Source organism: Saimiri boliviensis, chromosome 1, assembly GCF_048565385.1.
Source record: "Saimiri boliviensis isolate mSaiBol1 chromosome 1, mSaiBol1.pri, whole genome shotgun sequence".
Lineage (NCBI taxonomy): Eukaryota > Metazoa > Chordata > Mammalia > Primates > Cebidae > Saimiri > Saimiri boliviensis.
The window spans coordinates 10,328,857-10,351,910 of NC_133449.1; the positions used below are offsets into that span (position 1 = coordinate 10,328,857).

Consider the following 23,054-nt stretch of genomic DNA (forward strand, 5'->3'; position numbering starts at 1 on the left):
ATTAACCAGGTATAGTGGCATGTGCCTGTGGTCCCAGCTATTCCTGAGGCTGAGGTGGGAGGATCACTTGAGCTCACAAGGTCAAGCCGTAGTGAGCCATGATCATACCTCTGCACTCCGGCCTGGGCAACAGAGTAGGACCCTGTCTCAAAAAGAAAAAAAATAAGGCCGGGCGCGGTGGCTCAAGCCTGTAATCCCAGCACTTTGGGAGGCCAAGGTGGGTGGATCATGAGGTCGAGAGATCGAGACCATCCTGGTCAACATGGTGAAACCCCGTCTCTACTAAAAATACAAAAAATTAGCTGGGCATGGTGGCGCATGCCTGTAATCCCAGCTACTCAGGAGGCTGAGGCAAGAGAATTGCCTGAACCCAGGAGGCGGAGGTTGTGGTGAGCCGAGACCGCGCCATTGCACTCCATCCTGGGTAACAAGAGCGAAACTCCACCTCAAAAAAAAAAAAAAAGAAAAAAAATAGTATCACATGAAAAAATGACATGAGTATATTATTTTAATTTCAGGAATAAAACTGGAACCATAAAATGTAACAAGATAGAGTTTAATATAATGTTTATGTATCACGTATTTATTGAATTCTATATTCATTATGTTCTAGGTATAGTATGCCCTATAAAAATAGGTAGTAGAATGAAACCCAAAAGGAACAGAGTTGTTTCAAATATAGCAATATCTAAGTATTGATATACGGAAGGACTAAATGATTCTTAATTTCTTCAACTTTATTCATTCATTCAAAAAGTTAACAGAGCATTTAGTAAAAGTTAAGTGCTAAAAGTCAAACATAAGTAAAATAAAGTGTGGAAAACAATCAAGTACAATACAGTGGGATTAATGCTAAAACAGAAGTTTTTAAAAGGTTCTAAGAAGTCCTTGATCTGCTGAGGCAGATGAGGATAGCTTTGCAGGGGCACTTGAACAAGGCCCTGAAAAACTGAGAGGCTACGGTTTCATAATCAGTAAAGCTTAACCGCCATACTAAATAGTTAGAATGTAATGCTACATAAAATGAAAATATTTGACTGATTATTAATTATACAGAAGATGTTTAGTTAGGAGAACTGTCATTTTTACCTTTAGTGATCTTATACTATTACAATCCTAAAAATTCCATTTAAACATTTTTTATGTTTTAATGACACTATTAAACAGGTAAGAACTACATTTGCTGACTAGCAACAACAGGGAGTTTGGAATATAAAACAGTTTTACCGCCTAGTAACCGCAAGTATCTAGTTATTTTATTATACAACTGTTTTCAGGACACTCTAAAAATAGATATAAATACCAATTCTGGAACTAGAACAATAATAAAAACAGTAAAAACAATAAAAATAATAATAGCACCAGCAACCCATCTAAGAAGTAGAGGGTTTTATTCCCCATTATAATTTTTTTTTTCTTTTGAGATGGAGTCTCACTCTGTTGCCCAGGCTGGAGTGCCATGGTGCAATCTTGGCTCACTGCAATCTCTGCCTCCCAGGTTCAAGCGATTCTCCTGCCTCAGCCTCCCAAGTTACTGGGACTACAGGCATGTGCTACCATGCCCAGTTAATTTTTGTATTTTTAAAAGAGATGGGGTTTTGCCATGTTGGCCAGGCTGGTATTGACCTGACCTCAGGTGATCTGCCTGCCTCGGCCTCCTAAACTGCTGGGATTACAGGCATGAGTTACTGCACCCGCTCCCCATTAGAATTTAAATCCTGGTCTAACCAGAAATGTGTTAACCTTACTTTAAGGCCACGATTCTTTTTGGAAAACAGGATCTCGCTGTTGCCCAGGCTGGAGTGCAGCAGTACAAGCGTAGCTCACTGCAGTGAGGCCCTGGTTCTTTATCAGAAACAACTGGGGTCAGGGTTTGAAACAAGCAACTTTTTGCATTTTAAAAAAGTAATATGTATGCTGTTTATAACAAAAAAAAACCTTCAGTGAGGCCTGAGTCCGCGGCCCCTGATCAACCATATTAACAACTCTGCAGCAAAACCTACACAATTCACACCAGTGATTTGGGACAAACACAGACCTAGAAAGAAACTCGCTATTTCACAAAGGTTTAAGTCCTGATGAATCAGGTCCAGACACAGTGCACCACAGTGTTACAAACAAATTTTCAAGGTAAATTTCAGAATTGCAGCTATGATGGAGCTGTACTACAACGCATATACACACTACACATAGCTACATATGGTAAATAGATATTAAATATAGACATACTATAAATATCAGTGACCACTATTATGATTAATGATAATTCTTCTAGTCCCACAGCCTGCATCTCTGGTGGGAAAATGGGATTTTGCCAATTAAGAAAGCCAACTCTGCATATAAACTCAAAAGAAAACTTTCTTTTTCGGCTTTTCTTCCTTATTGGTTGAAAGGCCTCACTAGCAGCAACATGTATTTTCAAATTCTGACAGCTGAGGCTTAATAAACCATCATAAACCCAAGAGAAACAACTGGGTGAGCCAGAGGGAGTGGCCATGTCCTTAAGTGTGTGTAATTGCTTTTGCAGCATAATGAGCAGCCTAATTGTATACCCAAGTTTACATGCATTTGTGCGAGTAATTATGAGTCATTTAAATGTACTCTACTTGTAGCGTTTTGTTCTTAAAAATCAGATTAGCAAAGGAGCAATTTGATTTCAACATTTTAAAAGATTTATTTTTATTAAAAAAGAAAAACTATTATCTGCCATGACTCAATTGATTTAATATTTGGAAAGATAATTTAGGGACTGAAATGAAATAACAAGAAAAATAAGGCCAAGTAAAAATATATGTAAGACTCCTTAAGCCACTATCTCACTAATAGTCCATCAAGCAATTGTCAATCTATGTGACACTATGAGTACAAATACGCATGACAAAGTCCCTTTAATCAAGGGCTAGTGGAGATAGGACGCCCCAAGCAAACAATTAAACACGAAATTAAAACTAATGTGAATACAGAGAGCTTTCGGTTAATAATGGTACTCCCATCTCTCTCAAGCCTTTCCTCCCTCAGAATCCTCGGGGGAATAACTTCCAGGCTCTAAGCGTGGGGAGAAGACAGGATGAGGGGGAATGATGGAGCCGATGAACACCCCAATCCTTACCATTCCTAAAGAGACCAGGAGATAATTCTCTGGAGGAGGGGAACCGAAGCTGCCCTAGGGGACTGGGGGTGTGGGGAGAGTATACCCCCAGGCACAGGTGACTTAAGCTGTGGGGCTGAAGTCAGGCCAATTAATGGGCAGTGTAGGCATCAAACTGTGGGACCCTCGGCTCCTTTCCCTAGTCCCTGGAATGCCAAAGTCAAGCCTATGTTGCTGTGCGTCCACTCTACCAGCCCAAACCCCTAATGCCTCAGGAAGACACCGGGGGATTCTTCTCTGGAGAAAATGAAAGGTCCCAGAAGACAGACTTGCAAGATACTGATATCTGGGAACAGTCATTAGCTGAAGGGGCAACATGAAAACTACCAGTGGAAAGACCACCTTGCTTTTTTTTTTTTTTTTTTTTGAGACAGAGTCATGCTCTGTCACCCAGGCTGGAGTGCAGTGGTGCAATCTCAGCTCACTGCAACTTCTGCCTCCAGGAGTCTTGTGCCTCAGCCTCCCAAATAGCTGGGATTACAGGTGTACGCCACTACACCTGGCTAATTTTTGTATTTTTAGTAGAGATGGGGTTTCACCATGTTGGCAAGGCTGATCTCGAACTCCTGACCTCCAGTGATTTACCCACCTCGGTCTCTCAAAGTGCTGGGATTACAGGCATGAGCCACCATGGCTGGCCCCAGTTGGCATTTTAGCACATCATTCTTCGTTCTTTTTGTTTGTTTGAGACAGGGTCTCACTTTATTACCCAGATTGGAGTGCAGTGGCGTGATCTCAGCTTCCTGCAGTCTCAACCTCCCAGTTTCAAGAAGTCCTCCCACCTCAGCCCTTCAAGTAGCTGGGACTACAGGAGTACGTCACCATGCCCAGCTCATTTTTGTCTCTTTTGTAGAGATGGAATTTCGTCATGTTGCCCAGGCTGGTCTTAAACTCCTGAACCCACGCGATCCACTGGCCTTAGCCTCCCAAAGTGCTGGGATTACAGGCGTAAGCTACCATGTCTGGCCCTCATTCTTAACAGGAACAGGTTGCCTAAGCTCCTTCCCCATTCACTTATTCAACAAAGAGTTACCGCCAGGCACTTTCCCCTTCTCTCCAGATACTCAGTAAACAAAGCACAGAAGAATCCCCACCTTCAAAGAGCTTACCTTCCAGAAAGGAGAGACAACAAACAAGGGAGAGGCAGTGTAGAGCATGACAGACAGAGACCAGTGCTTCGGGGCAACTGAACGAAAGAAGGCAATGAAGAACAGAGGGGAAGGGGAGACGGATGGACACAGATCAAGAAGCAGAAGGGAATGACCCTCAAGAATACCTGGCAACTGCAAAAGTCTAGAGGCTGGAATTGCTTGGCATGTTTGCAGATCAGTAAAAAGACCAGCCCAGTGTGGCTTGAATAGAGAGAGCAAGGGTGAGCAGGGGCATTCATGAGAATCACTCTGGCAGAGGCTGGGCAACTGATTGTGGGCATTTAAGGAAGTCTCTGTTCAATCATTAGCTGACTGTTCAGCAAACCAAGCAGAGACTTCGGTCATCACACGTAATAAAGACATCAGAAATCAGATTTTGTAGAATTAGTCCAGGAGAGTCACTAAACAAACAAACAACAGCAAACCCTGGGGACCTGGGGGAGGGGCCGAGTTCCATAATTCCTAAATTAGATTATTTAAAGCATCCAGCTTCCAACAGAAATACTGTAAGACATGCAAAGAAACAAGAAAAGCAGGTCCATATACAGGGAGGGGGAAGTGGTCAGAGAACTCATCTTTAAGAGACTAGTTATTTTACTAAGTCAAAACACTGAACTTAGAAAAAACTGGATCATGACATTTATCAGCTGCTGAATGGGTGAACAAGATGTGATGTATCCATACAATGGAATATCACTCAGCAATAAAAAGGAAAAAAGTAGGGCCGGGCGCGGTGGCTCAAGCCTGTAATCCCAGCACTTTGGGAGGCCGAGGCGGGTGGATCACGAGGTCAAGAGATCGAGACCATCCTGGTCAACATGGTGAAACTCCGTCTCTACTAAAAATACACAAAAAAAATAGCTGGGCATGGTGGCGCGTGCCTGTAATCCCAGCTACTCAGGAGGCTGAGGCAGGAGAATTGCCTGAAGCCAGGAGGCGGAGGTTGTGGTGAGCCGAGGATCGTGCCATTGCACTCCAGCCTGGGTAACAAGAGTGAAACTCTGTCTCAAAAAAAAAAAAAAAAAAAAAAAAAAAAGGACGGATACATGGTACAACACGGATGAGCCTGGAAAACAGGCTAAAGAAAAAACAGACCACACACTGTAGGAGTCCATTTACACGAAATGTCCAGAAAAGGCAAATCTATAGACAGGAAGATGATCAGTGGTTGCAGGGGCTCGGGGGAGGGAGGAGAAGGAAGAATAACTGGCATGGGGTTTCTGATTCTTCAGGAACCACAGGGATGGACAAGAACCCAAGGGGCAGGAGGGGGTGATCCTCAAGAACAGCTGGCAACTGCAGAGGCCTAGAGGTTGGAAATGCAGAACGTCATGGAATCAGTGGCAACCACTGTACAACTCTTTTTGATTTAAGATGGGGTCTCACTATGTTACCCAGGCTGGTCGCAAACTCCTGGGCTCAAGCGATCTTCCCGCCTCAGCCCCCCAAGTAGCTGGGATTACGGGTAGGCATCACAGAGCCTGGCTTAGGACTATACACTTTAAAAAGATAAACTTCATGGTATGTGTATTATGTCTTTTTAAAGGTGTTTTTTTTTTTTAAAATCAAATGAAAGGATCCTGCACTGCACTATGTTATGACGTCTCCTTAGTTTCCTGTAATCTAGGAGTCCCCCTCACCTTCACTGACTCAGGATGTGAACGTTTTCTCAAGACTCAGGCCAGAGCTCTTAGAAGGAGCCCTGATTTGCAGAGGTCCGCACAGTCCTCCTCTGGTGATCACTGCTCATAATCAGATCCGGTTAAACGTTTCTGGTGAGAATCACACAGGCAATGCTGTGCCAAAAGAATATGTCACACTATTTCTATATTGTTTGGCTCTGTATGATTAGTATTTGTAAAGTCATGTGTTTACAGCACTTTATTTTCATGTCTTTATATTTTTGTATTTTTTCATTATTTTTTCTATTTTGAGTATAAAATTAGGTTCCAGGAAGGGAGTCCAATAAGGGTTTGTCTGGGGACTGTCTCCCAGGACCTCCCCTGGCTTAGGAAGGGAGGCCAGAAAAATCCAAGAAAAATTTATTCCCACCCACTACCACAATACACAAACTGGAAAGATGGTAGGTCTGGGGACGGGGCACACCTCAGTTCTTTTCAAAGGGAGGTGACAGGAAGTTACTTTTTAGCAAACTTACTAAAAAGACTATGCCCACACTCTGCTATTTCACCAAACAAAAATAAATACAAAATCAATCCACTCCTTTTCCTTTTTAAATTTTTAACATTTACTTGAGGAGCTGGAATGTGAAGGAAGCTTCTGGGAAACCAAAGTAATAATTTACTGAAAACTAAATTCATGTATCTATTGGAGGTTGATAAACTGTGAACTTAAGCAGGATTCAGAATATGCAAGCTTGGTGAAGACAGATATTCCTTAAAAAATGTAGGAACAGGAGATAAAGAATGATTTTCAAATGAACCACTGTAGTACGTATGTATGTATTTATGAGACAGGGTCTTGCTCTGTCACCCAGGCTGGAGTACGGTGGCATGATCATAGCTCACTGCAGCCTTGACCACCTGGGCTTAAGTGATCCTCCTGGACTACAGACACGTACCCATGCCCAGCTAATTTATTTTATTTTGTAGAGATGGGGGTCTCAGTATGTTGCCCAGGCTGGTCTTGAACTCCTGGGCTCAAGTGATCCTCCCACCTTGGCCTGCCAAAGCGCTGGGAGGACAGTTGTGGCCACTCACTATGCCTAGCCAAACCACTGTAGTTTAAGTGTGCAAAAATTTTATTCAAAATCATGAAACTCATTCATAAAACAAATCTGTTAAAATTCTCTTTTAAATATTCAAAAGTGGATTTCACTTATTCTGCTTTGAAGTAGAAAAAAAAGCTTTACATGTCTGTCTGCTTTTCATGAAACACTACAAATGACATGTTAAATAGCATGAAAAAATCCTCAGCTTACAGTTTTCTTCACTTCTTAAGGAAGAAAAAGAAAATTTTAACATGGCCCCAATCTTCTTCAAAGTCCACTGTTAGCTGAATAAGAAAACAGATGTTTATTTTAAAGTCTCCTGTTTATTCTTTCCTGAAGAGCCCGGCCTTGCACCTTGGCTACAGTCATTTGATGTTTATCGTCATATTACACTTGAATTCCAGTGCAGTTTCCTCGAGTTCACTTTCAGAGTTTGCAGTAACAATGACTCTAAAGTCCTTTACTTCCAGCCTTTTCCTCTCCCAATCTCCTAACCATGCCAAATGCTAAACTTGCACACATGCACACACACATGCCCTAGGGATGCTAAAGGCACTACGCCAATTTGCTTACATGAGAATGTATTTATCTTTTTGTTCATGCACCTGGTGATGAGCATTCCCCAAGATCTTGTTTTGTCATTTCACTCCTGCCAAGAGTTACACAGATGGTTTAGCGTGTTATCCTTAGCACATGAGTAGTTTCCTGGTTCCATTTGGTTTCCTTGAAGGCAAAGTGTTATATTAATAACTTTTCTGCATATTCTTTTTGCTTTCTAATTCTTAATTCTGAAATCTATATAAAAACTAAGGGTACCAATATACTTAAAAATATCCAGGGGGGAAAACTTGGCAGAAACAAAGGAAGAGCAAAACTTTTAAAAAATTATATGTACACTTTTTCTCAAGGTTCTATACCTTAACAGTGCTATTCTAGGAAGGTGAAAAGATATTTTAACACCATTTAGCAGTTACTGATTATCTTGGGGAGGCTGTCATGCATGCAACTAGGAAATCCTGAAGAACACATTTTAAATTCATACAAAATAAAATTTTCCGTATGTTTCCCGAAATAAAGCTGAAGGAAAGAAAGCATGATACTGGCATAGCAAAGGACGCAAAGGAACTCAGTGTGAACTCAGTGGAATAAAATGCGGTCAACCACAAAGTACTTAAGTAGAGTCTTAAATATGCATAGTTTCCTCTAAGGCGATAAACAGGATTCCCACACATGTGATGATATTTAGGATCTCACTAAGATGTATGATATGTGGGTGTGCATGGCTGTAGGAGGGAATCAGTATGTATACACTGTTGGTTTTTGTTGTTGATGTTGTTGAGATGGAGTTTTGCTCTGTTGCCCAGGCTGGAGTGCAGTGGCATAATCTCACTTCACTGCAGCCTCTGCCTCCTGGGCTCAAGCGATCCTCCTGTCTCAGCCTCCTGAGAGGCTGGGACCACAAATGCATGCCACCATGCCAGGCTAACTTTTTACGTTTTAGTAGAGACAGTTTTGCCATGTTAGCCAGGCTGGTCTCAAACTCCTAAGCTCAAAAGATCCACACGCCTTGGCCTCCCAAAGCCACTGTGCCTGGCCACTGCACATTATTTTTTAGTGAAGTCTTAGGATAGATCCCAAAGACTTCATGTAAAATCTAAGCATCATTAAAAAAAAATATGAAGAACTTTATTTAAAAAAAAAAATACACGTAATGAAATCTTTAAACTCAAAAGGAAAAGAAAATGATGAAGTTTGATAGGGATGGTGGTGAGAGGTTAAAAAAAAATCTAACAACTGCTATAATTCACTCAAAAATTTAACTTTGGGGTGTGGTGGTTCATGCCTGTAATCCCAGCACTTTGGGATGACAAATCAGAAGGATCGTTTGAGCCCAGGAATTCAACACCAGCTTGGACAACATGGCAAGACTCCATCTCTATAAATACAAAAATTATCCAGGTGTGGTAACACATTGCTGTAGGCCCAGGTACTCAGGGGGCTGAGGTTGGGCAATCACTTGAGCCCAGAAGTTCAAGACTGCAGTGAGCTGTGATCAGGCCACTGCACTCCAGCCTGGGTGACATTAGAATAAGACCTTGTCTCAAAAAAACCAAAAAACAAAAAACCTTTGGACTCCTATGCAACTAAGGCAAAAGGAGATGCATGGGAAGGTGGGAAGCCACACTTTACTGATAAAGGGAAGTATACTGATAGATCTGGAAGGAGAAATTCTCTACTGCAACAAAACTCAAGCAGCATATCATAGATCCTTAAGGGAGTCCAGCAACAAAAAATATTTCTTTGAGGCTTACAGAAGTTCAACATCAAGGAAAAATCATTAAACTATAATTTATGAAGGCCAAAGTAATGTGGTCTGAGGAAGTGGCTTAATGATCTCACTTGACTCTGGAAAAGTTTAGAGCTACGCTGTCCTGTAAGGCAGTCACTAAGCCACTTGTGAGTATTTAAGTTAAAATTAATTAAATGAAATTAAAAATTTAGTCCCTTAGATGCAGTATTCACATTTCAAGTGCTCAAGAGCTTCACGTGACTAATGGCTATGACATAGGACACAGCAGATATAGGATGTGTCTGTCATCACAGAAATGCTGGTGTCTCTAAACCAGAGTCTGCTTTGGTTTAGAGAACAGGAAAATGTGGATGGTAAATAGCTACACAGAAAACTATGTAAATAAAGTATGATATATTTATATAACAAAACACTATGCAACTATTAAAAAGAGTGAGTTTATGTGATGACCAGAATCATGTTGCTAGTGATCAGAAACACCTTTTGGAATAGTATAATGAGGCCTTGATTCTGTGCAAGCCCCATGCCAGCGCTGTGTATGTTGTATGTGACTTGCCTGCACAGCATGTGCACCGGCTTGTTAATAACTGTCATGAAGGACTTTTCTTTTCTCAGCTATCTATTGTTACAAGGGTTAATTTTTTTTAGTTAGAACATTTTTCCTAAAAAAAAGAAGAAAAAATAAACACCCCCAAATGAATACAGGCACAGATACAGATCCCAAGTGGTTAACAAGTCCCTGACATTATGAAACGGAAACCTCAATGATTTCAAATACTCTGTAAAGGAGCAGAGACCTAGCCCCTAATTCAAAATTGAGGCTATTAGTAAGCACTCAAGTCAGTACTAGTGCCGCTGACTGAGAACACCTATTCAAAGTGCAGACAATAAAGATGCTTTTTTTTTTCTCCAGAAAATTCAAGAACCTAACTCATAACCTTTGATCCTTTCCATGGAGATAAACTAGAAAAACAGAAGATCAAAACTCCCTCCCAGGAAGCAGTTTACTTACGGAGAGTTAGAATGAAGACAATTCAACATGACCAAAACTGAATTTAGCATCTACTCCACCTTATCTCTGTGAACGGTATCACTACTCAGTCAGTTCTCCTCTCTCCCTCTCTTCCTTCACTCCCCATGAATCACCACACCCCATGGGCATACTCCTTGATGCCTCACACTCAACTCCTCCCTCACCATGCCTACTGCCTTAGATGGGGCCGTCATTATTTTTTCTAATCAATTACAGCATGTCCTATCCCTGGCTTCCAAAGCCAACTCCCATTATACAGGCAGAATCATCGGACAGACCTGATTTCGCTCCCATGAATAAAACCCTTCAAAGGCATGCCACTCTAGCTAAAAGCAAAGGCAAAAATTGTATCATGGTATAAAAGGTTTGGCTTTAAGTCCTGATACTTCTCCAATAAGAATGGAGAAGTATTAGTATCTCTCATCCTGTAACAGCCACTAAAAAACCTAAACTTCCCAAACAGGCTCAACAGACTGGGGCTCGTGTGTCTTACTTCAGCTCCCTCTGTAAAGAATGATCGCCCTGATTCTAGCACCCTTCTTTCCACCATCACTGCCTAATTCCTGAACGGCCTTTGAAATTTGATTCAAATATTACTTACGGGAAAGTGACTTTGTAAAAATCTCTTGTAAGATCCTGTATATCAAAGTCCCTTATCACCTGTATTATCTGTTCCTTTACTAGACTATCAGCTCCTAGGCAGCAAGGCCCACATCTTCAAATGCCTTTGACATCCTAGTGCAGTCTCTGATATTCTAGTACAGGCACAGGAAAGATGCTAAACGTTTGTGTAAAAAATGTTTGTATGATAAATGACCCAGCCCCTCAAAAACTCAAAACTAACGATAAATTAACGCAACTATCTAGTTAAGCCCACAAAGACAAAAATCATAGTATGCCATTTTCATGACTGACCAACATACATAAACGTACTTGCAAATTGAAACAGTAAGATACTGTACCACTACACATTAATTAGAATGGCTAAAATGCAAAAGCGTCGACAACACCAAAAGCTGACAAGGGTGTGGAGCAACAGAACTCACTCACTGCTGTCAGAAAGACAAAAACGTACAGGCACTTTGGAGGAGTGTCTGGCAATTTCTCAAAAACTAAACATATTGTGACCATATGATATAGCGATCAGGTTCCTTGACATTTACCTAAACAAGGTGAAAACTTATGCGTACATGAAAACCTGCATGAGAATGTTTAGAGTGGCTTTATTCCTAACTGACCAAACTGGAAACAACCAAGAGGCCTTTCAATAGGCGAATGGACAGACAAGCTGCAGTACCTCCAGACAAGAGAGTGTTACTCAGCTACAAAGGAAAATAGCTATCGTGCTACAGACAGACACGGAGGAATCTCAAACGCATAGGATTAAGTGAAAGAAGCCAGTCTGAAAAGCCTACATACGGTATGATTTCAGCTCTATGACATTCCGTAAAAAAGCAAAACTAGAGACAGTAAAAGTACCAGTGATTGCTCAAAGTTTTGGGGATGGAGGAAGGGATCAACAGGTGGAACAAAAAAACTAAGTGGACATCAGAAGAGAAACTTTCCTGGGATTTGAGAATACCGAATCAAAGCAGAGATCGTGTAAGTCCTAGAACTTACTTATTTTCTGTATAAAGTGGGCATTTTAAAAGAATGTGGTCTATCTTTCTGGCCTACTTACATAAGCTATCTTCTTTTTTAAGAAAAAAAACAGGCCTACTGGTTTCCGTAGTGTAGCGGTTATCACGTTCGCCTCACACGCGAAAGGTCCCCAGTTCGATCCCAGGCGGAAACACTTGTGCTCTTTTCCCCCACGAGAGAATGCTATTTCCAGATTTCACCGAATCAGCAACTCTGGTTTCCCTTCTTTCTCTTCCGTCTTGGCCGGGCGCGGTGGCTCAAGCCTGTAATCCCAGCACTTTGGGAGGCCGAGGCGGGTGGATCACGAGGTCAAGAGATCGAGACCATCCTGGTCAACATGGTGAAACCCCGTCTCTACTAAAAATACAAAAAAATTAGCTGGGCATGGTGGCACGTGCCTGTAATCCCAGCTACTCAGGAGGCTGAGGCAGGAGAATCGCCTGAACCCAGGAGGCGGAGGTTGCGGTGAGCCGAGATCGCGCCATTGCACTCCAGCCTGGGTAACAAGAGTGAAACTCCGTCTCAAAAAAAAAAAAAAAAAGAAAAAGAAAAAGACAAAACAAAAAACAAAAACAGATAATGGGCATGTTACTCAAAGACACTGCCACCTAAGTGACTACACAACCAGGACACTGAAATACTAGGTTTAATTCTGACTTTACCTCATCCAAAAGAGGAATGGTAACAAGATCAACTTGGTAAGCACCAAGATGGAGGAAAAGCTGGACTCAGGAGACAAGGTCTTTGGTCAACACTGAGGTCAAACTAGCATCTGAATAGGAAGTTGTCATTTATTTTCAAGAAAATGGACATGCCAGATGTAAGACTATTTAAGCAAAAACAAACATCATCTGATATACTAACACAACATAATATATGTCATACGTGTATGAAGTATCTCCATGAAAGTTATAACCAAGAACCAATCTGAACTGAAATTAACTTTTGAAAATGTGACAGGATGCTTAGAAAATTATTTCCTGATTGTCACACATTAATGCTTCTGTATGTCTGCTATTCTTGTGATCCAATAACTTGTGATGGGAAATGGGGAGGATATCCTTTGTTGAGAAGAAGGCCACAGATACTGTCACTACCTGAAAGTGTTTAGATTAAAATAGGAAGCCCACATTTCCCCTTCGTAAAGTTACAAACAACTTGTTTGTATTACAAAAGAATATGTATTAACCACCTGACATTTGTGCCTTGTTTCCCAGTTCATAGTTAGGAATATATAACTGAAAAAATGACAAAACAGAACTCTATACTTTTCCCCCATAAAATTAGGTCTTTTACCTTCCTTCACACGTCTTATCCTTCCAGATCTTTCTTATAGGCTTGGCTTTATCATTGTAAGACCTTTCTTGAACAATACAATTAGGCATACGTTTCTTTTATCCTATTATGAATCAAGACACCTTAAAAACACACATCTTTTGGAGAGGGGGAAGGGAAGGAGGGAGGGAGGAAAAACTATTGGATACTATGCTCACTTCTAGGGTGACCGGTTCAACCGCACCCTAAACCTCAACATCACACAATATACCCACGCAACAAACCTATACATGTACCCTCTGAATCTAAAAAAAGATTGAAATTTTAAAAAATAAAAATAAGGCCGGGCGCGGTGGCTCAAGCCTGTAATCCCAGCACTTTGGGAGGCCGAGGTGGGCGGATCACGAAGTCAAGAGATCGAGACCATCCTGGTCAACATGGTGAAACCCCATCTCTACTAAAAATACAAAAAATTAGCTGGGCGTGGTGGCGCGTGCCTGTAATCCCAGCTACTCAGGAGGCTGAGGCAGGAGAATTGCCTGAACCCAGGAGGCGGAGGTTGCGGTGAGCCGAGATCGCGCCATTGCACTCCAGCCTGGGTAACGAGCGAAACTCCGTCTCGAAAAAAAAATAAAAATAAAAAATATACATCTGAACTCGAATTTGAATTCAATTTAAAGTAAATCATGTTTTGTGGCCTTTTCCTCCTTTCAGAAACTCTGAAAGAGGAGAGCTTTACTGCCTCCGATTGTCTGACAGCTCTTCCCACATCCTCAAACAATGAAAACCTTCTTCTTCAGGCCAATGTCCTATCATTTTCCGCACCTCATACAAGGTACCTTTCTGGCATGATCTTCTTGTTTTCCTAGGTCCTCAAATCATGCCTTCTCTAGATGGTGCCTGGGAACACAATTCTTGAACTCTTTTCGGAGCTTTCTCCAACTCATCACCACTAGAAGAACTAACGAACACCGGTCCGCTCGGCACATGAAAGGCCCCAAGACACCTCCTTCCTTCACGGTGCCATCTTGACATTCTCCACCCCCAATCATATGTGCAGTCACTGCCAACATTCTACTTGAACTTTATTCCTTTGACTTAACAGTTGACTGAAACCCACAGAGCTCTTTTTGTTACTAGATGCTGCTGTTAAGCTCCATTTCACCCATTCTGCTAACTATATTTTTAAAAGTGTCCTCCTTCTTCTACTCTATCCATTGCATTAAATAGTTCTGAAGTTTAATCTCATTGGTTTAATCTCTTATATAAGGATCAGGTTCTAAAGTCAAACAGGTAAGACTAAATGGAATATAAACAAACCTAAACTTCAAAGGCCCATCAGAGTATTTCCCTCTGGTGTTATTAGAACAGGACCAGATGCGGCGGAAGACTTGCATCTGGTGACTGTGTCACACCCAGAAGCCCACATCTTAAATGACCAGACTCACACTCAGTGTGGTGCTGCCATGAGAGGTTCTGGGAGACAATGGACTCGGGCAGACTTTTTCAAACAGTGTGCCTCATCTCAACCACAGAACACAAAATAACCCAGTGACTGTTTTCTCAGTTCTCCCAACCATGACCCATCACTGGAGCCATCCTAAATGCATGAGAGAGAACGTAATTGATCACATAAACTGGATGCTTTAGGGAATTAGGACTGCATTCTCTTGGTTGAGAAAGGCTTTCCCATGTCAAGTTTAGTCCAGGACATATGCCCACCGAGTGAATGGACAGCCATGTAACTGAAACTGCCTAAGAGTGGAAATACGCTCTCTTGCTCACTCCACCTCTCCTTCACATACACCTCCCTCCCTCCCCCTCCCACCTACCCACCTCCAGCCTCCAACATCTTGAAGGGCTTTTATTGAAACTCATGTAAGCTAAATGAGCTTCTGATAGAATTTCACTTTAAATCTAATCTATAGCCACTAAATTATCCCCAAATGCAAAGAAAATGGATAACAGAAATTTATTTGGCAAGAATAAATAAAGAAATAAAAAATAATAAAATAAACAAATAAAATAAATAAATTTGGCAAGAATGTCTCTGACCAGTGAGATTTATACTTGCTGTTTTCAACTTTTTCTGATATTTACATATTTTCAAAAATAACCATTACTTTATATTTATACAGAAAATCTACTTTTTAAAAATTTTCAAGAGTTTATAATAATAATGGGAAATATTTACTGGGAAAAAAGCAATATATGAAACCATATTAACAACGTTTCTGATTAAATATTGAAAAAACACTGCAAACTGTTAATGTTTGCCTTTAGGTGGTGGAAGGTTATTTGAGTTTTCTTCTACTTAGCTGTATTTGCCACATTTTCTGCAAAGAGTGCACCTTGATGATATAATTGGGAATAATAAACCTCACTTTAAAAAATCAGATTTCTTATTTAACAACAAAGAGATGTTCTCATTGCTTTCTGTTTCAATAGTCAATGGCAAAACTAATGGCAGGCAACAGACCTCTCTCTATCTATATTTTATATGATTATGAGACTAAACAATCCCAAATCACATCTTAAGTCATTTTCCTTGCTTACATTCACAAGTTTGTGAATATTAATTTTACATATTGATATATCATAATATACTGATATTAATACACAGCCCATAAGTTATTCCCTATTTATGGCAGCAATGGCTGGGGATTTGGTTTAACAGTCTGACTATTTGGTGATCTATGTAAATAGATCAATGCTTTATAAAGATCTATTCTCTGTTGAGAACAAAACAGAGAATCTGATTCTTTAGTCTCTTTCATTTCTATCATAAGACTTTTCAAGTTATAAAAGGAGTTAGGATGTTATTCTAATCAAAATAACGAGCTACTGAAAGGTTTTAAACAGAAGAGTAACATAATCTGATTTATATTTGTTTTGTTTATATGGTCTGTCTGTGTGTGTGTGTGTGTATGCGTGTTATTATTATTTTAAGTAATAGGGTCTTGCTCTGTCACCCAGGCTGGAGTGCAGTAGCACGATCATAGCTTACCACAGCCTCGAACTCCTGCACTCAAGGTTCCTCCTGTCTCAGCATCCTGAGTGGATGGGACTATAGGCACATGCCACCACATGTGGTTAATTCTTTCTGTAGAGATGAGGTCTCACTATGTTGACCAGGCTGGTCTCAAACTCCTGGACTCAAGCAATCTTCTTGCCTCAGCTACCCAAAACACTGGTATTACAAGTATGAGCAACCACACTGAGCCTGTTTTGTTTATATTTTTAATATTTTCAATCAGTCTGGCTGTTATACGGAAAATAGGTTACAAGAGAGACAAAAGCAGAAGCAAAAAGATCAGTTATGGCCATTACAGTAATCCAGGAGCCTGATGGAAAGGAAGCACTGAGAAATGGCTGGATGTGGAACAAATAGTGTAAACAGCTGATGGACTGGATGAGGAGGCATGAGTGGAGAGGAGAGGAAACAGGATGGCTCCTGTGCTCTGAGCCTAGAGAGCCAAGTGAGCAACACAGGGCTTCAGCTGAAATGGAGACCCGGCAGGTGGGGGGCAGGTGGGGAGCTGGATCAAAAGTTCTGATGTAGACACATTAAACAGGATGTGCTATTAGACAGTCAAGTGGAGAAGCTGAGTAGACTGGTGGATATGTACCTCTGTTGCTCACAAGGAAGGCTGGAGAGGGAAAATTGGAAGTCATTAACACATAGCTGTTACATCATAAAGCCCAGGCATAAACGAGCTCCCTGCGAGAGAATATATATAAAGAAGAGACAAGGACTAAGTCCTAGGGCTTACTAACATTCAGAGGTCAGGGAGAGAGCAAGATCCAAACCCTAGTCCAGGCGTCCCCAGACTTTTTACACAGGGGGCCAGTTCACTGTCCCTCAGGCCGTTGGAGAACCGCCACATACTGTGCTCCTCTCACTGACCACCAACGAAAGAGGTGCCCCTTCCTGAAGTGCGGCGGGGGGCCGGATAAATGGCCTCAGGGGGCCGCATGTGGCCGTAGTTTGGGGACGCCTGCCCTAGGACATAACAGCAGGAGGAGGAGCCCATGAAGACTGGACAGAGACAACCGGATGAAAGAAGGAATCCCAGGGGAACGTGGTCTTCTAGAAGCTGGGCACAGAGTTTCAAGGAGGGCTGGTCAACTGTGTTTCTAAATATGACTTGGAGATAAAGGAAAATGATCTGCATATATGAGATGTATGTGAAAGGAGAAAGGGAGGCTGACTGCACACACGCCTGTCCAGAGAGCAATACAGCTTGAGCAGCCCTTTTCTAAAATGCTTGAGATCACAAGGGTTTTAGATTTTGGATGTTTTTTGGCTTTTGGAATATTTGTATAAAAATAATGAGACAACTTGGGATGAGATCCAAGTCTAAACACGAAATTCATTTGTGTTTCATATACACTGAAGGCAATTTTATACCTTTAAACATTTTATATTTTTAATAATTTTTGGCAGGAAGCAAACTTTAGGTTAAGTCCTCCTGTGTGAATTTTCCACCTGTGGAGTCATGTTGGCACTCAAAAAAGTTTTAAATTTTGGAGTGTCTACATTTCAGATTTTTGGATTACAGAGGCTCAACCTCTACATTCTCTGATGGCCAACAGTCTCTCTGCTGTTCTCTTTTGTTTCCAGAGACTGTGGGACAAATATCATCATTTACAATTTTGCCCCAGATATGTGCTATCATTGTAAGACAAAAAGTAACACCAAGTCTCTAACCCTGAAATTCAAATTTAAGATGAAGGTGGGGAGATTTTTAAAAATCTACATATAGCATCTGCATATAACAAGGGGACTGATAAAACATCTATATAAAAAAGAGACCGATACAAAGTGCCTGACCCCTGACTTGGGGAAAACACTCAGGAGGCCACTGAACCCTGCTGCCTTCCTTCACAGCACTTAGTCACAGATCTGTTCATCATCACCCCCTCATCTAGACTGTAAGCTCACAAGGACGGTGAGTGTACAACAGAGAATCTGTTGGTTTTCTTCACCAATATAGTCCTGCAGCCTCGCACAGTACTCAGTATATCCTTACTGAATAAATACAAGCATTTGTCCGTTTCCTACATTTACTTTTATAACATAGGAAAAGACAAAATAAAAATATTAATAGACAAAAGAGCATAGCACTCGTCCATCTAGGAATTTTATTTTATTATTATTATTTTTTTGAGATAAAGTCTGTGTCAATCAGGCTGGAGTGCAGTGGCATGATCTCGGCTCACTGCAACCTCTGCCTCGCAGACTCAAGTGATTCTCATGCCTCAGCCTTCCAAGTAGCTGGGATTACAGGCATGTGCCACCATGCCCAGCTGTTTTTTTGTATTTTAGTAGAGACAGGGTTTTGCTTTGTTGGCCAGACTAGTCTCGAACTCCTGGCCTCAACTGGTCCACTTGCCTTGGCCTCTCAAAGAGCTGGGATGACAGGTGTGAGCCGCTGTGCCTGGCCCATCTAGGAATTTTAGATACCTGTTTTCAAGACATTGTCAAATCTACTGTTAAAAAAAAAACAACATATACTTGGGATAGCTGATAAAATATGACATCTTTTGCTGGGCACAGTGGCTCATACCTGTAATCCCAACCCTCTGGGATACCAAGGCAGGAGGACTGCTTGAGCCCAGGAGTTGGAGATCAGCCTGGGCAACATGGCGAAACCCCATCTCTACAAAAAACAAACAAACAAACGAAAATGGCTGGGCGTGGGCATGGTGGCATACACCTGTAGTCCCAGCTACTCAGGAGGCTGTGATAGGAAACTTGCCTGGGCCCAGAAAGTCGTGAGGCTACAGTGAGCCATGATCATGCCAATGCACTCCACCCTGGGGGACAGAGTGAGACCCTGTCTCCCCCACAAAAAAAGGATCTTCTTTAAAAAGCTGAGGAGTAAGGCTGTGTTCTAAAGACTTTGGAAAATTATGCCAAAACACACCAGAACAGTAATGTTTGAAATACTGAACTTGAAAAAAGATACCATCTATGAAGGTCACACAGGGATGATCAAAACGTATCCATAAATAGCTCTCTAATAGACAACAGTCATTGACATAGTCATGGAGTTTAGAACTAGACTAACAAATTCAATTCACCACAGACAGAAGTTAAAATTATCTGCACCTAAATTTGTTTTTGTCACAAAAACTCTTAGAGGCCGGGTGTGGTGGCTCAAGCCTGTAATCCTAGAACTTTAGGAGGCCCATGAGGGTGGATCACTTGAGGCCAGGAGTTCGAGACCAGCTTGGCCGACATGGCGAAACCCCATCTCCACTAAAAATACAAAAATTAGCGAGGTGTGGTGGTGCGTACCTGTAATTCCAGCACCTCGAGAGGCTGAGGTAAGAGAATCACTTGAACGCCGGAGGCGGAGGTTGTAGTGAGTCAAGATTCTACCACTGCACTCCCTGAGTCACAGAGCAAGACTCTGTACCAAAAGGGAAAAAAATAAAAAATTATAGAAAAGGCCTGATAAAAAGACTGTATCTATTTTTATTTCTTCACTGAGCAACAACAACAAAAAAATCTGCAGACTGCAAATATCCATATATTTACTAGAAAAAATTTCCATGCCGTTTCCCTAAAACGGACTTCCCAATGCTACCATGATTTGAAAAGCATCTCCCTGACAACCCCTACAACTCTGCAGTAACGTACTGCCCTGTCATCTTCACGGGTGCTGGAGCACAGATGTCTGCCCCAACCCAGTGACCGAAGCCCCGAGGAGTCGGCAGCCGATGAACCCTGCAACAGTGTCAGAAGCCTCCACTCTGGGGGGATTATGTTAACCGCTCAGCTGAGAGGCTTAGAAACATCCACTACACAACCTTTTATTATATTCCAAAAAATTTGGCTTCTAAAATTTCTGTGCATTTCCTTTGGTTTGCATGCCTCTGTGAAGTTGTGTTGTGTGTATTCTTGAGGTCTTATGCTTCTTAACACATAGGCTCTCTATCTGCAAAAACAGAGTTTTGTGGGTTTATGAACTATGCTTTAAGCTCCAGTGCTATTCTGAACAGAAGCAGAAGCACTCATGCAAGTTAGGTATAATCCTGCATGTTTTTAACTCTGCCTCGTTTACAGGCTCCAAGAGTACTTACTGAATTTTAAATTAAATGGTAAATGTTAAAACATTTAATCAGTGTGTTTTGATTTAAATAGTCAAAACATTTTAATAAATATAGGAGTTTTTCTTAAGAAAACGTTTCAAAATAAAATACCTGGCCAGGTGCAGTGGCTCACACCTGTAATCCAAACACTTTGGGAGGCCAAATGTGGGAGGATCGCTTGAGGCCAGGAATTTGAGATCAGCCTTGGCAACACAGCAAGATCCCTTTTCTACATAAAAATTAGCTGGTGTGGCATGGTGGCACACGTCTGCAGTCCTACCTACTCACAAAGCTGAGGCAGGAGCATGCTGGAGCCCCAAAGGATGAAGCTGCAGTGAGTTCTGATCACATCACTGCACTCTAGTAGGATGACAGAGCAAGACCCTGTCTCACTCAAAAATAAAATAAAGTAAAATAAAAATATAAATAAAATAAAAGTACCTAACTGCCACTCTTGAAAGCTGGGTGCAGTGATGTATTTATTCTTTACAGCAGCTTAAATATTTACATTAAAAAAGAAAAAAAACAAAAACAAAGCACATACCCTTAATTAACCGAATTATTTTTTTCTGTTTTTAAGACATAGTCTCACTCTGTTGCCCGGGCTGGAGTCCACTGATTTGGTCTTGGCTCACTACAACCTCCACCTCCCAGGTTCAAGCGATTCTCCTGCCTCAGGTTCCCTAGTAGCTGGGACTACAGGCATGCACCACCATACCTAGCTAATTTTTGTACTTTTAGTAGAGATGGGGTTTTACCATGTTGGCCAGGCTGGTCTTGAACTCCTGTCCTTAAGTGATAGAGGGTTGCAGGCGTGAGTCACCGTGCCCAGCCAACTGAATTACTTTCATTCTTCTAAATCAAACAACTTCACAAACAAACATGTTTTCCTCCTACATTTTCCCTCAAGTTTATACATCCACATTACCAAGCAGCAAGCAATCACTGCCCCCGCCACCCACCACCACCAAGCAACGAGTGGGCAGTAGGAGTGCCCTGATATGCCAGGGGCTCGGAGCTCAGGAGCACTTCCAACAGAAACAGCATTAGGCACAGGGCTGGGTTTCGGGTTGGGTGCCACAGGGGACTTGGATTCCCTCTGGAGTCTACATAGTTGCCAAGGGTGTTAATTACAAAGAACTAACCTAAGATTAAATTATGTTTCAGAGGAAAACGAAGCTTGAAAAACTATTCTTGGCATTAGTCCCTGAAGCTGCAGATGAATTAGACCCTGAAGCAAACAAACAAACAAAACAATAGAACCTGGTCTCTGAGAGAAAAAAAAAAAAGAGAGAGAGAGAGAGAGAGAGAGAAAAAAAAAACTGAGAAAATGGGACAGAGAAAATGGGACAGGGGCTGGAGACAACCCATTCAGTCTCAAACGACAAGCTGGCTACAAGGATAACTAAGAGCCAAAAGGTGGCGTATCAGGAACTGCATTCGTTTATAGAGATTTCAATTACTCAAGAAAGATGGTATCAGATAGAAAGGCAAAAATTAACAAGCTAAAAAAATGCTAAGCTGTCTTCATCTTCAGTATGCCCCAAAAAGGAGGAAAAAGGTTTTCAAACTTGATTTATATGATGTTAACACAAATCACAGTCCAGACCTCCTAAACTTGGCATGGATCATACATTAAACACACATTTCTCTGGTTCTACAGGACTCAAATGAACCTTTGTGCCAAATGTCAGCTTGGTAAGTTTGATAAAATCTTATGAAAAATGGCAGGCTTTCAGACCCCTGGGCTCTCTCTTTGCTTTGAAGGAGTATTATAAAGAGCAGTTTCAAAGGAAAGACAAGTGGTGCTATAAAACATCACTCAGTGCTACGGGAGCAGGTCAGAACGGCAGGTCAGAAGGGAACACTGGAGTCCAAGTTTCAGTACAATGCTTAGCTTAGCAAAAGCAACTTCTGCTCACACTGTCTCCACATACAGTTCACCTAGGAGAGAACTCTCTGGATTTTTTTTTTTTCACAGCTTTCTGTTACATCTTAGGTACAAAGCTGAAACTAAAAAGGTCTTATAAAATGAGCTAACATTTGTCACGAAGGCCATTTCTCATCACCTGACTGTCATCCAGCCCCTCAGACTCATGCTAATTAAAGTTCCCATTGCCTAGAACAAAAAAGCGCACTCTAAGAAATTGATTCAGAGAACCAGAAGTAAACAATGGGTCTCGATAATAGAAATGTCATAAACCTGGCAATGACAAATAATAGAGATATCTAAAACGTTTTAGGTAATTTCAATACCTTAGAATTAATACTTTCATGGTTAACTGAAGAAACCAGGAACCAATCTGTATATAAAATACAACTTCAGGGCTCACGTCTGTAATCCCAGCACTCTGGGAAGCAGAGGCGGGTGGATCACTTGAGGCTAGGAGTTTAAGACCAGCCTGGTCAATGTGAGGAAACCCTGTCTCTACTAAAAATACAAATAATTAAAATTAACTGGGCATGGTGGCACATGCCTGTCATCCCAGCTACTCGGGAGGCTGAAGCACAAGAATCACTTGAACCCAGGAGGCAGAGGTTGCAGGGAGCCAAGATTGTGCCACTGCACTGTAGCCTGGGCGACACAGTAAGACTGTCTCAAACAAACAAACAAACAAACAAACAAAAAAACACACACACAATAAAAATTAGCCAGGAGTGGG

The 23,054-nt window shown here is 41.5% G+C and overlaps 1 protein-coding gene and 1 non-coding gene across 2 annotated transcripts in view; one reads left to right on the top strand and one right to left on the bottom strand.

Moving 5' to 3' along the window:
- NOL10 (nucleolar protein 10) overlaps positions 1-23,054 on the bottom strand; it is a 118,480-nt gene that overhangs the window by 38,920 nt on the left and 56,506 nt on the right. The window lies entirely within an intron of this gene.
- On the top strand, positions 12,097-12,169 carry TRNAV-CAC (transfer RNA valine (anticodon CAC)). Its single transcript has one exon. It is a non-coding gene; the product is annotated as a tRNA-Val (tRNA).